The 13,539-nt window shown below is 48.5% G+C and overlaps 1 protein-coding gene and 1 non-coding gene across 2 annotated transcripts in view; both read left to right on the forward strand.

Annotated features, from left to right (window-relative positions):
• SLC47A1 (solute carrier family 47 member 1) overlaps window positions 1-13,539 on the forward strand; it is a 66,483-nt gene that overhangs the window by 15,984 nt on the left and 36,960 nt on the right. The window lies entirely within an intron of this gene.
• Window positions 8,918-8,989, forward strand: TRNAW-CCA (transfer RNA tryptophan (anticodon CCA)). Its single transcript has one exon. It is a non-coding gene; the product is annotated as a tRNA-Trp (tRNA).

Here is a 13,539-nt window from a genome sequence, read left to right on the forward strand (position 1 = left end):
GTTGGGCCGGGCGGTGTAGGCATGAAGAGGACACTGATGGCCCGCGGGACGGCGCTACAGCCTGGGGACAAAGTGAGCCTGGAGCGCACCGAACCTCTGGAAACACCCATAAAGAAACTGAGTTAAGAGTGTAGGAACTGGGTGGTCCAGTGGTTAAAAATCCACTTTCCAGTGCAGCGGATGCGTGTTCCATCCCTAACCCCTACCCCTACCCCCACCCCTACCCCGGGGAACTAGATACCCCATACTGTGGGGCAGCTAACCCTGTGGGCTGCAACTCCTGGGCATGTGCCCCATAGTGGGGAGAAGCCGGAGTGCCACTACTGAGCCCGGATGCCGCCAAAAACAAATATTTTGAAGAGTTTAGAACTCTCAGCTCCCAAAGGTGTGGAGAGTGCAGTTCTTTCCCGAGGAACCCTGGGATTGGGTTACTGGTGTTTTTTCTGGAGTAGGTTGAGGCCCTGAGTCTTGCGCTGGAATTTTTGGAAGCGTTTTGGGAGCCTACAGCTATTCCTGTTTTATTCTTAGGAACACTTCCCTTCCCTGGAGAAGCTATAGATAGACTGAACAACAGATTAAACGTTCAAAAATATCTCTGTAAAAATGGCAGAGTCCTTATACTGTGACAATATGAATGGAAGCCCAAAGCAGAAAAATCTTTCTGGGAAAGTTAAAAAATAGCACAAAGCTCTTCCAGGGGAGTTATTTCACGTGAGAAAGAATGGAGGAAAATGCAGAAAGACTGTTGCTGACCTGTATCCTTCAGTCCTGCAGTACTTGTAATTGCCCAGCAGTGAGATGGAAGAAAGAGCCTGTAGACAGTGACAGAGGCATCAATGTTTTTTGGATGGGCACCTTAACAGGTCAGAGGCAAAGGTCCTGGAGCAACACCCCACCGAGTACAGGGGAGGGCAAGCAGGACATGGCAGCAATCTTCACTGGAGGGGGGCTGCTCTCAGTTGTAGGGAGCATGACATTAGAAGTACCCCTTGGTCAACAGGGGGACTCCCACACAGCCCTGGGTTAGCAACAGTCATGAAGGCTGATGTCTCCTGATTGACCAAACATACTGGAGCCATTCTGGTCCCTGTGTGTGTTAGTTGCTCAGTCGTGTCCAACTCTTTGCAACCCCATGGACTGAATTTGTTCCAGCCCAAGGACCAGAATGGCTCCAGTATGTTTGGTCATCATCAGGAGACATCAGCCTTCATGACTGTTGCTAACCCAGAGCTGTGTGTGTTCTGGTCCTTGGGCTGGAACAAATTCTAGCTGGGGGTCAGGCTGATCACTGAAGAAGGCAATGGCAATCCGCTCCAGTATTCTTGCCTGGAGAATCCCATGGAGAGCAGAGCCTGGCAAACTACAGTCCATGGAGTTGCAAAGAGTCGGATACGACTGAGCGACTAACACACACACTCAGGCTGATCATGCTGGCAATTCCTGATTAAACTTGCAGATTAAGACAGGGATGCAGGGAGTTCCCTGGTGGTCCAGTTGTTAAGAATGCAGGGGACTCAGGTGTGATCCGTGGTCAGGGACCTAAGATCCCACGTGCCATGAAGCAACTAAGCCCATAAGCCACAGCTAGAGTCCCTGTGTGAAATGAAGAGCCATGTGCTGCAACTAAGACCTGAAACAGCTAAATAAATAAATATTTAAAAAAAAGACAGGAAGCAATCTTTTGCATAGCATAAGGGTGAGGCAGGGCCAGTGGGGCATGGGATGTACAGAGAGCAAGAGGGCACCCATTTATGGGGACCGACAGATCATACAACCATAGAAAAACGCAGAATTCCATGAAGAATTCAGGAGTGTATTGGTTGTGAAGACTAAATGAGGTAACATATAAAATACCTACTGGGACCTCCCTGGTGGTCCAGGGGTTAAGATTTCGTCCTTGAAACGCAGGGGACGAGGGTTGAATCTCTGGTCCCAGAACTAAGATCCCACATGCCACAGGGCAGCTAAGCCCATGCTCCACGAGAGAAGCCTACCAGCCACAATAAAGACCCAATGCAGCCAAAAAGTAAAATGAGTACCACGGTGCCAGGGACATGGTAGGTCCTCATAAAAGTGATAAAATTGCAAAGATCTGAGTTTCCAGATGACTCAGAGTAGGTTTGTGAATCATTTTGTGGTGATGATTCCCCGATTTACATATCCGTCAGATAATACAAGGTCACACTGGCTATCCTGGGGACCCAAATAGGGTGATTTGGTTGGACTCCATTAACACCTAATCAGAGAAGAACAACACATTTTTAAGAGGGAGAGAAATAACACAAGAATGTAACGTGGAATAGGGGCTGTGTGGTAGCCATCTTCCAGCTTACATAACTCTGAGTAAGTACTGACAGCAAGCTTGCTTACTGCTTGTGCTTGGAGAGAGCCCAGTTTAGTTCAGTTCAGTCGCTCAGTCGTGTCCGACTCTTTGCGACCCCATGAACCGCAGCATGCCAGGCCTCCCTGTCCATCACCAACTCCCAGAGTCCACCCAAACCCATGTCCATTGAGTCGGTGATGCCATCCAACTATCTCATCCTCTGTTGTCCCCTTCTCCTCCTGCCCCAAATCTTTCCCAGCATCAGGGTCTTTTCCAATGAGTCAGCTCTTCGAATCAGGTGGTCAAAGTATTGGAATTTCAGCTTCAACATCAGTCCTTCCAATGAACACCCAGGACTGATCTCCTTTAGGATGGTCTGGTTGGATCTCCTTGCAGTTCCAGGGACTCTCAAGAGTCTTCTCCAACACCACAGTTCAAAAGCATCAATTCTGTGCTCAGTTTTCTTTATAGTCCAACTCTCACATCCATACATGACTTCTGGAAAAACCGTAGCCTTGACTAGATGGACCTTTGTTGGCAAAGTAATGTCTCTGCTTTTTAATATGCTGTCTAGGTTGGTCATAACTTTCCTTCCAAGGAGTAAGCGTCTTTGAATTTCATGGCTGCAATCACCATCTGCAGTGATTTTGGAGCCCAGAAAAATAAAGTCAGCCACTGTTTCCCCATCTATTTGCCATAAAGTGATGGGACTGGATGCCATGATCTTACTTTTCTGAATGTTGAGCTTTAAGCCAACTTTTGCCCAGCATTAGATTAAATCACATCTCACCCCACAGCCCTGGGCAGTCCTGACAGCCCCAAGGTCGTGAACTCTGACATGTCCATGGAAGCCTATTAGACACGGTAAGAGTCAGGAAACAGGGACATCCCAGTGGTCCTGTGATTAAGACTCTGAACTCCCAATAGAGGTGGGGGTGGGGTGAACAGATTCGATCTCTGGTCAGTTAACTAGATATACACCTGCTGCAACTAAAAAAAATTTTTTTTAGAAAAATATTGGCTCTTTGGAGCTCGTTTTCAAAGCATTACTTGGCTTACAACCTTTTTACTTCAGTTATGTCACAGTTTAGACTGAGGCATGTTGCAACCCATGGAATGTAGCCCGCCAGGCTCCTCTGTCCATGGGATTTCCTGCAAGAATACTGGGAGTGGATTGCCATTTCCTCCTCCAGGGGATCTTCCAGACCCAGGGTTGGAACCTGCATCTCCTGTGTTTCCTGCATTGGCAGGCAGGTTCTTTACCACTAAGCCATCTAGGAAGCCCTTAGAATTGAGGATTCCATGGCAAAGAAAAGTTGGGTGACTTGTCTGGTGTCACACAGATAGTAGGTGGCAAAGACAGGACTGGTACGCTTGCCACCTCCTTGGTAGAGGGAACCTTCCACAGTAATGTTCCTTGTCTAAGTTTAAACCCATATTTAAATCCCGGTAAATAGGGACAGGCTCTTCCTTTTATCATTCTTCCATGTTGGAAGACAGGTGTTTTAGTTCCCAGAGGATGGCACTATCTCCATTTGACTGTTGATGGAATTTCAGGGCCCTGTCTGTCATCAAGGCCTCTCTGTGTGTGCAGTACCCAGTTGCCATCAGCTGCATCTGGTGAGTGACAGCCAGGAGGGTCTTTGATTTAGTAAAATGCCAAGGCTCTCTCTAGGCATGGGACTTCCCTGGTAATCCAGTGGCTAAGACTCTGCCCTCCTAATGCAGGGGGCCCTGTGTTTGATTCCTGGTTGGGGAACTAGATCCCATAGTCCACAGCCAAGACCAATGCAACCAAATAAACAAATAAATATATTTTTAAAAAGGAAAAGAAGGGCTTCCCTGGTGGCTCAGTGGTAAAGAATCCACCTGCCAATGCAGGAGACACAGGTTCAATCCCTGGTCTGGGATCCATAACTACTGAGCCCACGTACCCTAGAGCCTGTACTCCACAACAAGAGAAACCCCCACAATGAGAAGCCCGTGCACCACAACTAGAGAGAAGCCCCCACTTGCTGCAGCTAGAGAAAAGTCCAGGCAGCAATGAAGACCCAGCACAGACAAAAATAAATTAATTAATTAATTAAAAAAAATTTTAAGTAGTAGTAGAATAAGATTGACGATCCCAAGTGCCACAACTAAGACCAAAAAAAAAAAGATCTCCAGGCTGAAGAACATCTCCAGAAACAAGTACAGTCAACACTGTCACATGGGGCAAAGTTGAGAAAGTCACACTTATTGTCACATGGAGTAACTGGACAGGACCCTGGTCCTCGCTAGCTGCACCCACAGCTGATGACCCATAGACAGAACTTTCTGCTTTCAGCTCTCCATCTCCAAGGTAAAGGACATCCACACTGCCCCAGCCTCCCCTGACCACAAACAAGCATGGCAACCTTCTCATCAGATCAGTGAAGACATTCGAGCCCTAACAGATCACCCAGACTCACTTGGGTTTATACCGAACCATGTCCTCAGCAAACCCAAAACCTAAGAGGGTCCCAGAAGCTTTAAAAGGGAAGGACAGGCAGGGAGGTGCAGACTGGTTCCAACTGGAACCCTCTTGAATTTTCCTGTGTTGAGGGAGGGATTTTTTTTCCTAATCGAGGTTTTCAAGGCACAGAGCAAAGAAGGAAAACCTGGCATAATACAAAATCGTCATGAAAATAGAATTGCCTGAAATTCAAGACTCCTTGTCATCACAAATAATAACCAGAGTATAACAGGAATGACAAGAGTTTTATTTGAGTTAAACAGGACTGTAGCCCGGGAGACAGCCTCTGAGGAGCTGCTTCGGAGAAGCATGGTTGTCAGCACAGTTTTATAGCTTGTCAGAACAAGGGATATCAAACAAGTCCAGGGTACATTCCTTCAAGGTTTCAAAAAACAGATGAGCAAATACCCAGCGAGTCAGAACGGCCTTGGTGCCTGGGAAGGGAGTCTTACCACGGAAGGAGAAACCAACACTGGCGTGCCAGGAGGGGAGTCTTTTAATATATATATATTTTCAACATGGACATTCTTTGCTTCTGGTCTATGAACCCATTAATGATCAAAGCAGATATACAGTGTACATTTGATACGCCATAAACAAGCTGTTCTGGTTAGCATCAGATTCAAGTTAACTTCTGTATCAACCAGAATGACTTTCCCATACCTCAGTATGTGAAAACGTCTTCCATTATCCCCAAATCTGCATTTTTAAAACTTTAATTTTTTTTTTACCTCTGTGCCATGGCCAGAGGCATCCCTCTCCTGTAATGGGATGTAGTGGCTTTTATTCTCAATTAATCAGGAGGCCACAGCTTGGAGGAGTCTGTCTTTGGCCTGGGCCTCCAGATTACCCAACACTGGTTTCTAATATTTCTAATGAAAAAATTTTAAGTTTTTTTTTTTTTTTTGGACCATTGTAAAAGCCTTTATTGAATTTGTTACAACATTGCTTCTGTTGTTTTATGTTTTGGTTTTTTTGGCTGCAAGGCATGTGGGATCTTAGCTCCTGGACCAGGGATCGAATCTGCACCTCTGTTAGGGAAATTAAGATTGAATTCTTGTTCAGGCTTCAGGAACAAAGAAAGCAGAGCAGGCCTCTGACTTGTCCCTAATCTGCCTGGATGCCACCCTGGCTACGTGCCTGCCTGCACTTGCACCGACTTTTACCAGCCAGCTGGGAGGCATCATAGATAAGATAGGGAGTAAGTCTTGGAATTCTCTTGAGCCCTGGAGATCTAACCAGTCTCCTGGGCCTGGAGAATATCAGTGCTCACGAGATAAAACAGACAGCATTAAAATGAAACCAGAGCTGAAGTTTGCTCACAGATTGATGGCTATATCAGTCTGTGGCCTGAGATTTTAAGTGGGAACCTCAGAACTGAAGTTTTGAAGTCTCACCCACGAAGTGGGCTCACTTCCTGGGACCTTTTCCCAGTTCAGACTTCGGACTTGCTGTGACACAGGATTTCCCAGTGCTGTTTGTCTGGATGTTGGTTAAAACCCAGTCTGATGATGTATCCTCTGCTGTTTCTGTTTCTATTTTAATGTTAATATATTGAAAGAAAGCTAGATAATTCTCTAATAAATACTGGTATCGTTCATTTGTTTGCAACAAGTGATTAATTTTGTTAACAAATCCTTTGAACCTGAGATGAAAGTGAAAACTTTCAGCAGAACAACACGCTGCATTAGAAGGCAAAGTTTAACCACTGGGTTGCCAGGGAAGTCCTTGCAAATGAACAATTAAATGTCCCTGGAGTCTCAATTCAACGTCTCTTTATTCAGGGAGCTCATAAACACAAGCACTTGCCAAGTCCAGCCCCTGTGCTCCCTCCCTTGGAAATTAGACTTGAGCTGTGGATCTTGGGTTTCACTGTCACCAACTCAGCTCTGGTGAGAACGATCTAGGCGGTACATCTTTGCATTCATCCTTAACTGGTTCTTTAGTACCTAATCTCTAGAAGAGCAGATGTTTGGACAGAAGCATTTCTAAAACATGTGCCACATTACAATCCAAAGAGCTAATTCCAGTTTACGTTCTTTTCCAGCCCTGAGTGAGAATATCTATTTCCCCACACACCTTTGTCACTGATGGCAGTTATCCCTTTTTTGTATTTAATTGGACATTGACTGTTTTGTCATTTTGAAAATTTCTATATTTTGCATGAGTTTTTTGTTGTTCTTTTTTTTTTTTTGGCATAATAGAGTTTAGTTCTACAATAAGGAAGCAGTTCTTTTTGATTTCTGGGCATCAACAGAATTTTGGTGAACAGCAGGGCTGGAACTAGGGTGAAGCAAGTGAGGCATTCTCTGAGGGGTGGGGGCTTATCTCCACAGTTAAATTTTTTAAGTTTAAAAAAATTTTTTAAATAAGATAAATTTTTTAAATGCAGTCTTTTGAAAAATAAAAATTGTTGGACTTCCCTGGGGTCCAGGGACTAAGCCTTTCTGCCTCCACCTCATGGACTGCGAGTTCAATCCCTAGTGGGGGAATTAAGATTCCCTATGCCTCAGGCGTGGTCAAAAAATACAAATAGATGCAAAAAATCCATGATGAACAAACAAGCAAAGTTTTAAGAGGAGTTGACCCTGGAGGATTTCCCTAGCCGAGCAGTGGTTAAGACTCCGTGCTCCCACTGCAGCGGGCATGGGTCCGATAACCCCGAGGCGGTACCAAGGGAAAAAGAGGGACTGACGGATGCTGCAGAACTGTATGCCTGCCTCACTCCTTCGTTCTGGTCTGTCCTGGTGGGGACGGTGGTCACTTTTAAAAGGGCTCCCGGATACCATCCGTACAAACCTCTGCCATCCCTTCATCCGAGTGCATCACTGCACTGGCCTGTAGGGGCGCACGCACAGCACAATCACACTTCAGGTTTGCGTCCACTCTGAGTCGGGCAGCACCTGGGAAGCCCTGCCCTAAAATTATGCTAGGAAATGTATTAACTAACATATGGGGACAATATAGTGACAAGTGAGAATACTAGAAAAAGAAAACGTTATGTACAGTATGATCTCATCTCAAAAATGCACTGGAAGAGGGATGCTAACATCTTTCTTGGTCTGGGAGCCAGATACACAAATATTACCACTTTGTGAAAATTCACGGTTGCTTTTCTGGGTGTGTGTTAGTTGCTCAGTCGTGTCAAGCTCTTTGCGACCCTTTGGGCTGTAGCCTATCAGGCTCCTCTGTCCAAGGGATTTTTCAGGCGAGAATACTGGAGTGGGATGCCATTTCCTTCTCCAGGGGATCTTCCCTGACTCCGGGATTGAACCTGTGTATCTTGCATTGTAGGCGGATTCTTTACCCACTCAGCCAGCAGGGAAGCCCTTCTGGGTGTATACTACCCATTACTTGAAAGTTTAATAACGGATTTGGGAAGTAGAGGTAGCTGATAAAAATGTGCAAAAAAACCTCAATCAATACCTCTGGGATGGTCTGAGATTCCAATTTTCTTCCAGGCACTGTTCTGATTTTCCTCAAAGACAATGTTTACTTCTATGGTTTAGAAACAATAATTATAAATTAACTATGTTGTTGTTTAACTGTTAAGTCGTGTCCAATTCTTTTGTGACTTGTATCTCGCCAGGCTCCTCGGGCCATGAGATTTCCCAGGCAAGAATGCTGGAGCAGGTTGCCCGGTCCTCCTCCAGGGGATTTTCCCCACCCAGGGATCGAACCTTGGTTTCCTGCATTGGGAAGCCAGATCTTTACCGCTAAGCCACCAGGAAAACTCTAAAACCAATTGTACTTCAATTAAAAAACAAAAATTGACAAATCCAATGAACTAATCTGCAAAGTAAAAAATAATAAAGTTGCGTTTTTCAAGCTCGTTTATGAAGTTCTGACTCTTCAGGCTATGGGGGAGACCCACCCGCTTTCTTTCCTTGTCTTGGGTGGGGGGGGTGGTCTCTGAAAGGAGCCCCGCCCTCCAGAAATCCACTCCGCCGGCACTCGCAGCAGCGCTCGGGCCGCGCATGCGCATGGGCCCGGCTCCGCCCCTCCGAATGGGGGCGGGATGAACTAAGCACCAGCGTTCTGCCGCGCGGCGGCGCAGCCTCAGCGAGGCCTTTAGCTCCCAGGCAGCTCGCTTTTTCTGTGACCTCGTGGCGCAATGGTAGCGCGTCTGACTCCAGATCAGAAGGTTGCGTGTTCAAGTCACGTCGGGGTCAGGCCGGCTTTTTTCCTCCCAAAGTACAGGGGCAGCAGAAGGAGTGGAGTCGAGTCACATCCCAAGACATTCGACCTTCCGCACGTGTTTATCCCGCCGGCCTGATGGCTCGTCCGCTCTTTTTCCTCCGGTCGCGAAGACAGAGCTGATGCTCACGGTCCCTTCCGGGACCTGCAGGGGGCTGCGCGCCGGTCCTCTGAGTCACCCCTTCCCGAAGCCAGCCCCTCCCGCCCGGCTCACGTCTCCCCTCCCCAACCCCGCTACCCGGAGGGTCTCCCGGCGGGAGGTGTCCCCGCGGACTCCGTAGGTGGCCCTCCTCTGACCCCTCGGCGGGCTCTGCTGGAAGGTCCAGTCCGCAGGTCTGGCGGCCTTGGAATCCACACCGGGGGCTGAACAGCGGCGGGGGCTGCTCGTGCTCCCCCCATTCCCCCCGCCCCGGACCTGGGGACGGACGGCCGAGCTCTGCGCAGCTCCGATGCCCGGAGATGCCAGGGCAGGTGGAGCCCGGCTTCCACGCAGGTGCTGGGACCCGCTAGCGGGTGGCGAGCGCAATCCTGAGGGAGACCAGGACTGGCCCTGCCCCACTCAGCCAGCCATAAAGAGCCGGCGTTTCAAGTCTCAAATGACGGAAAAATCCCCAGGATTAGATCTGTGCCTGTAGACAGGTGCAGAGCTGCAGGGCCTGAGGAGCTGTAGGCTCAGGCAGCTCAGGGTGGCTGTTCTCTTGCTCTCTGTCCATCTGCTGCTGGACCAGGGCCCGCTTCCCCTACACCCTGCGCTCAGGACTGACCTTCCCGCCTAGTGGCCCCAGGACCCAGCTTATCACAGGGGCAGTGAGGGGCTGCCCTCTGCTGGTCTCCCTGGTAACTAATGAGCCCACGTGAAGTCAGTTTCTCTTATAACGGCAGTCTCCCCTTCCCAGGGAGAAAGCAGCCGTCCTGTCCACCTCTCTGTCCACTGCACACGATGGGCTGTAGCTCCAGGACTTTCTTCAGGGGCGTGTTCCTCCATGTTCAATCATCCATGTCTCTGTTGCTGACTCTGGCTCTCTCTTCCACCTTGAAACTGGTCAAGCATAAGGCTGGTAGTCTTGCAGGCCACCAGGAGCACATCTGTACAAGCCCAGACATCACAGGTGGAAAGGAAAAACATGTCAAGGGGTTCTTCGAAGGAGATGATGAGGGACCAAGGGAGTACTGGGGAGATTTCCCCGTTCTTTTGGGTTCAGGGCAGCTTGTGAACCTGGTTGGAAGAATTGGGAGATTAGATCCAAAGGGAGTAGCCCTTACTTTCTCGAATAACAATGTAAAAAGACTCCTCTGGGTTCCTGAAAAAAGAATAAAACCCACAGGATCCACACTTCACCTACAGCTGTTCAGTTTCCCTTATCCTTGTGACCAGAAGAGAAAAGAACATGGAAAGGCAGACACAAAATGACCTGGTCACAGGAGCTAATAATCTATGGACATTACCAGAAGACATGGTGAAGGTGATTCTCAAAAATGGCTTTTTATACCACTTTGAATAACTCTTCTTGCATATTGTCAGTGAAATTTATGTATGTTTTTACTGTATAGTTTGAGTAGAGGAGATGTACATGAAACAAAAAGAATTAATAGATTTTAATTAATTTTAATAGAATTAACATGACCTAAATTTTAATAGAATATCAAATGTATGCAGCAATATTGTATTTATTTTGTTTAAAATTTTTCATAAATGAAAAACAACATCAGAAAATGAATTACTAAGTAAAATAAAAAAATTTTTCTCTCTGGAAAAATAAAGCAAGTTGCGCAAAAACTTTAAACACACAAAATATGTAAACACATACTCTGCATGTTAATGTGTAGGACTGTGGGTGGGAGACACACCAGCTCTGGGAGAGCGGTAACTACTGGCTTGTCCTGAGTTGGCAACAGGGACAAAAGTTGGAAAAGCTGCCAGTTACTGATCAAAGGTGGGGTGTCTGAGACCCACTGTTACAGGGGTTGTTGTTTAGCTTCCAGGTTTTTATAGGAGATGACAGGCTGCCTTCCTGGGCTGGTCACCGTCGATAAGGGGTTGGTTTCCTGGGCGTGCTGCTGCCCACTGTGAGCTGGGCTCTATTTTTATACTGGTTTGGCTATCATCCATGTGTATATTCAGTCTCTCAGGGGGTGTTTATTCCCCAGCTGTCTCCCTGCAGGGTCGCTGGAAACCGTGGCCTGGACAAATGTCCATGGTTCCTGTGGAGTGACCCTGCCACAGGCCCTCTCTGTCCCCAGTGCAGTGCTGAGACCCATGCCTCCCCTTCAGGTCTGCAGGCCCAGGGCGGACAAGGCACCCCACCCCTCCCAGCCTCAGGACACTGTGCTGTCCAGGACTCCGGGCTGGGGCTCCCGGGGAGGATGAGTTCCTGGAGGCCGTTGCTGCAGGACTCAGGAGACCTGCACTCTCCAGAGGACTCTGGATGCATCCTGGCATCCCTGGCTGCAGGAGATGCAATGGTTTTGGGCATCAGAACCTGCCCCCCAGTAAGTAGGCTGAGCATAAGTTCTGCGAGTCTGTGTGCCTGAGGCCAAACAAACTAAAATGTAGGCATTTGGAGCAGAGGAAGGTTTATTGCAGGATTGAGCAAGGGGAATGGGTGGCTTGTCTCGTCTTCAAATGCCGAACTCCCTGAAGGGTTTCAGCAAACATCTTAAAAAAAATATTCATTTATTTGGCAGTACCATGTCTTAGTGGCGGCACGCAAGATCTGCAGAATCTTCACTGCAGTATGCGTGATCCTCAGTTGCAGTTGCAGCATGGGGGATCTAATTTCCTGACCAGGAAATGAACCAAGACCCCGTGCATTGGGAGCATGGAATTTTAGCTACTGGACCACCAGGGAAGTTCCAGCAAAGCATTTTGAAAGGCCAGGGGAGGAGGGTGTTCCTAGGGTCTGTGGTCAGCTCGTTTGCAATTCTCTGATTGGTTGATGGTGAGGTCACAAGGTGGGGTTCACAATATCAGTCCTTAGGCCCCGTAGGTCTGGGGCTCTTAATCAAGTGTGAGTTTCTCCCATTTGGTGGTGGTTTTTAACATCAGGAAGTATTCCTGAGATGCTGTGATCTGGGAACTTCACAGAGGAGCTACAGCAGAGGGGGAGGTGTCTGTTCCAGCAAGGCCCCGCAAGGTCTCAGTAGCACAAACCAAGGTCTTCGACCTGCTTCCTCTTTTCCCCCCATGCCCACTTGAACTTGAAACTCATTACCCCAATCTTCAGGTGTCAGTGCCACTCCCCACCTTGTGGGGGGGCAGCCTGGCTCAAGGGGTGACCTCAGCCCCGGGGGACACAACCAGGGCAGAGGGGTCCCTGCGACCCCGCTCACTAGAGCTGCCCTTTGCGGAGACGACTCTAGAAAGCTGAAAGAAACAGTGTGAGGTCCGCTGACTTTGTGCTCCAGGGAACACGCGTTCTCCAGAGGACACCCAGAACTAACAGTGGCGGAGAAGGGAGATGAAAGCTGCCGAGGGAAACCTGGACGTACCTCCAAGGGTCCTGAGCAGATGGCAGGAGATCTCATTTGTACAAAACACACTCTGCTCCACAAGGCTGGAGAAGAACACACCAGATCATCAGCACTGTTTCTCTAGGGTGGTGAGATATTTGCCTGTGTTTTCTCACTTTTCATCAACAGTAAAGCATCTGGAATCCAGTATATCCATCTGGAGCCCGGCCCTACCTCTGTATGACCTGGACAATTACTGTGACCTCTCAGTGCCTGGTTCAGGCAGCAAAGAATCTGCCCGCAATGCAGAAGACATAAGAGACTCGGGTTCAATCCTTGGGTTGGGAAGATCCCTTGGAGGAGGAAATGGCTACCCACTCCGGTATTCTTGCCTGGAGAATTCCATGGACAGAGGAGCCTGGCGGGCTATAGTCCATGGGGTCGCAAAGAGTTGGACATGACTGAGCGACTAACACACACACTCAGTGCCTGATGTCGTTGTCTGTAAAGTGGGAGCCACCAGGGTTCCTAGCTTGGAGGACAAACCAGAGAACTGAGGGGATGGATTTACGCAGGGGGCTTCAGACACTACAGATCCTCGTTCTGTGATCAGAATGACTCTTCTAAGGTTATTGCTATTTCCAAGGCCAAACCCCCTTCTCAGTAAAAGAGGATTGCATCAGCGGAACCACAGCGTGTCCTGCCTCCCCTCTGACCCAGACACTGTGCGCTGTGTGCTGGGACAGGGCCCTGCAAAACCCTGCCAAGGTCCCCCACCTGGGCCTTCCAACTGGCCCCCAGGTGGGGATTCCGACCACCGGTGGGAACCGAGCAAGGAGGAAGCTGGGCTGCAGCGGCCAGCAGAGGGCGCCAGAGGCGAAGCCAGCCGAAGCGGGCCATTAACCGCGAGCATCTTTTTCCCTCCAGCGAAGCGAACGCGGAGCCTTCCTGTTTGAGTGCCTCTGGGAGAATTTCTGGAAAGCAATGTGACCCTCGCCTGTTTTCAAGTGGTCATCTAACACTTTCACCGTTATGTAACCGTTGCAGGGGCTGGCATATTGTAAATAGTAACGTG

This window comes from Giraffa tippelskirchi, chromosome 3, assembly GCF_054371585.1.
Source record: "Giraffa tippelskirchi isolate mGirTip1 chromosome 3, T2T-mGirTip1v1.2.pri, whole genome shotgun sequence".
NCBI classification, from domain to species: Eukaryota; Metazoa; Chordata; class Mammalia; order Artiodactyla; family Giraffidae; genus Giraffa; species Giraffa tippelskirchi.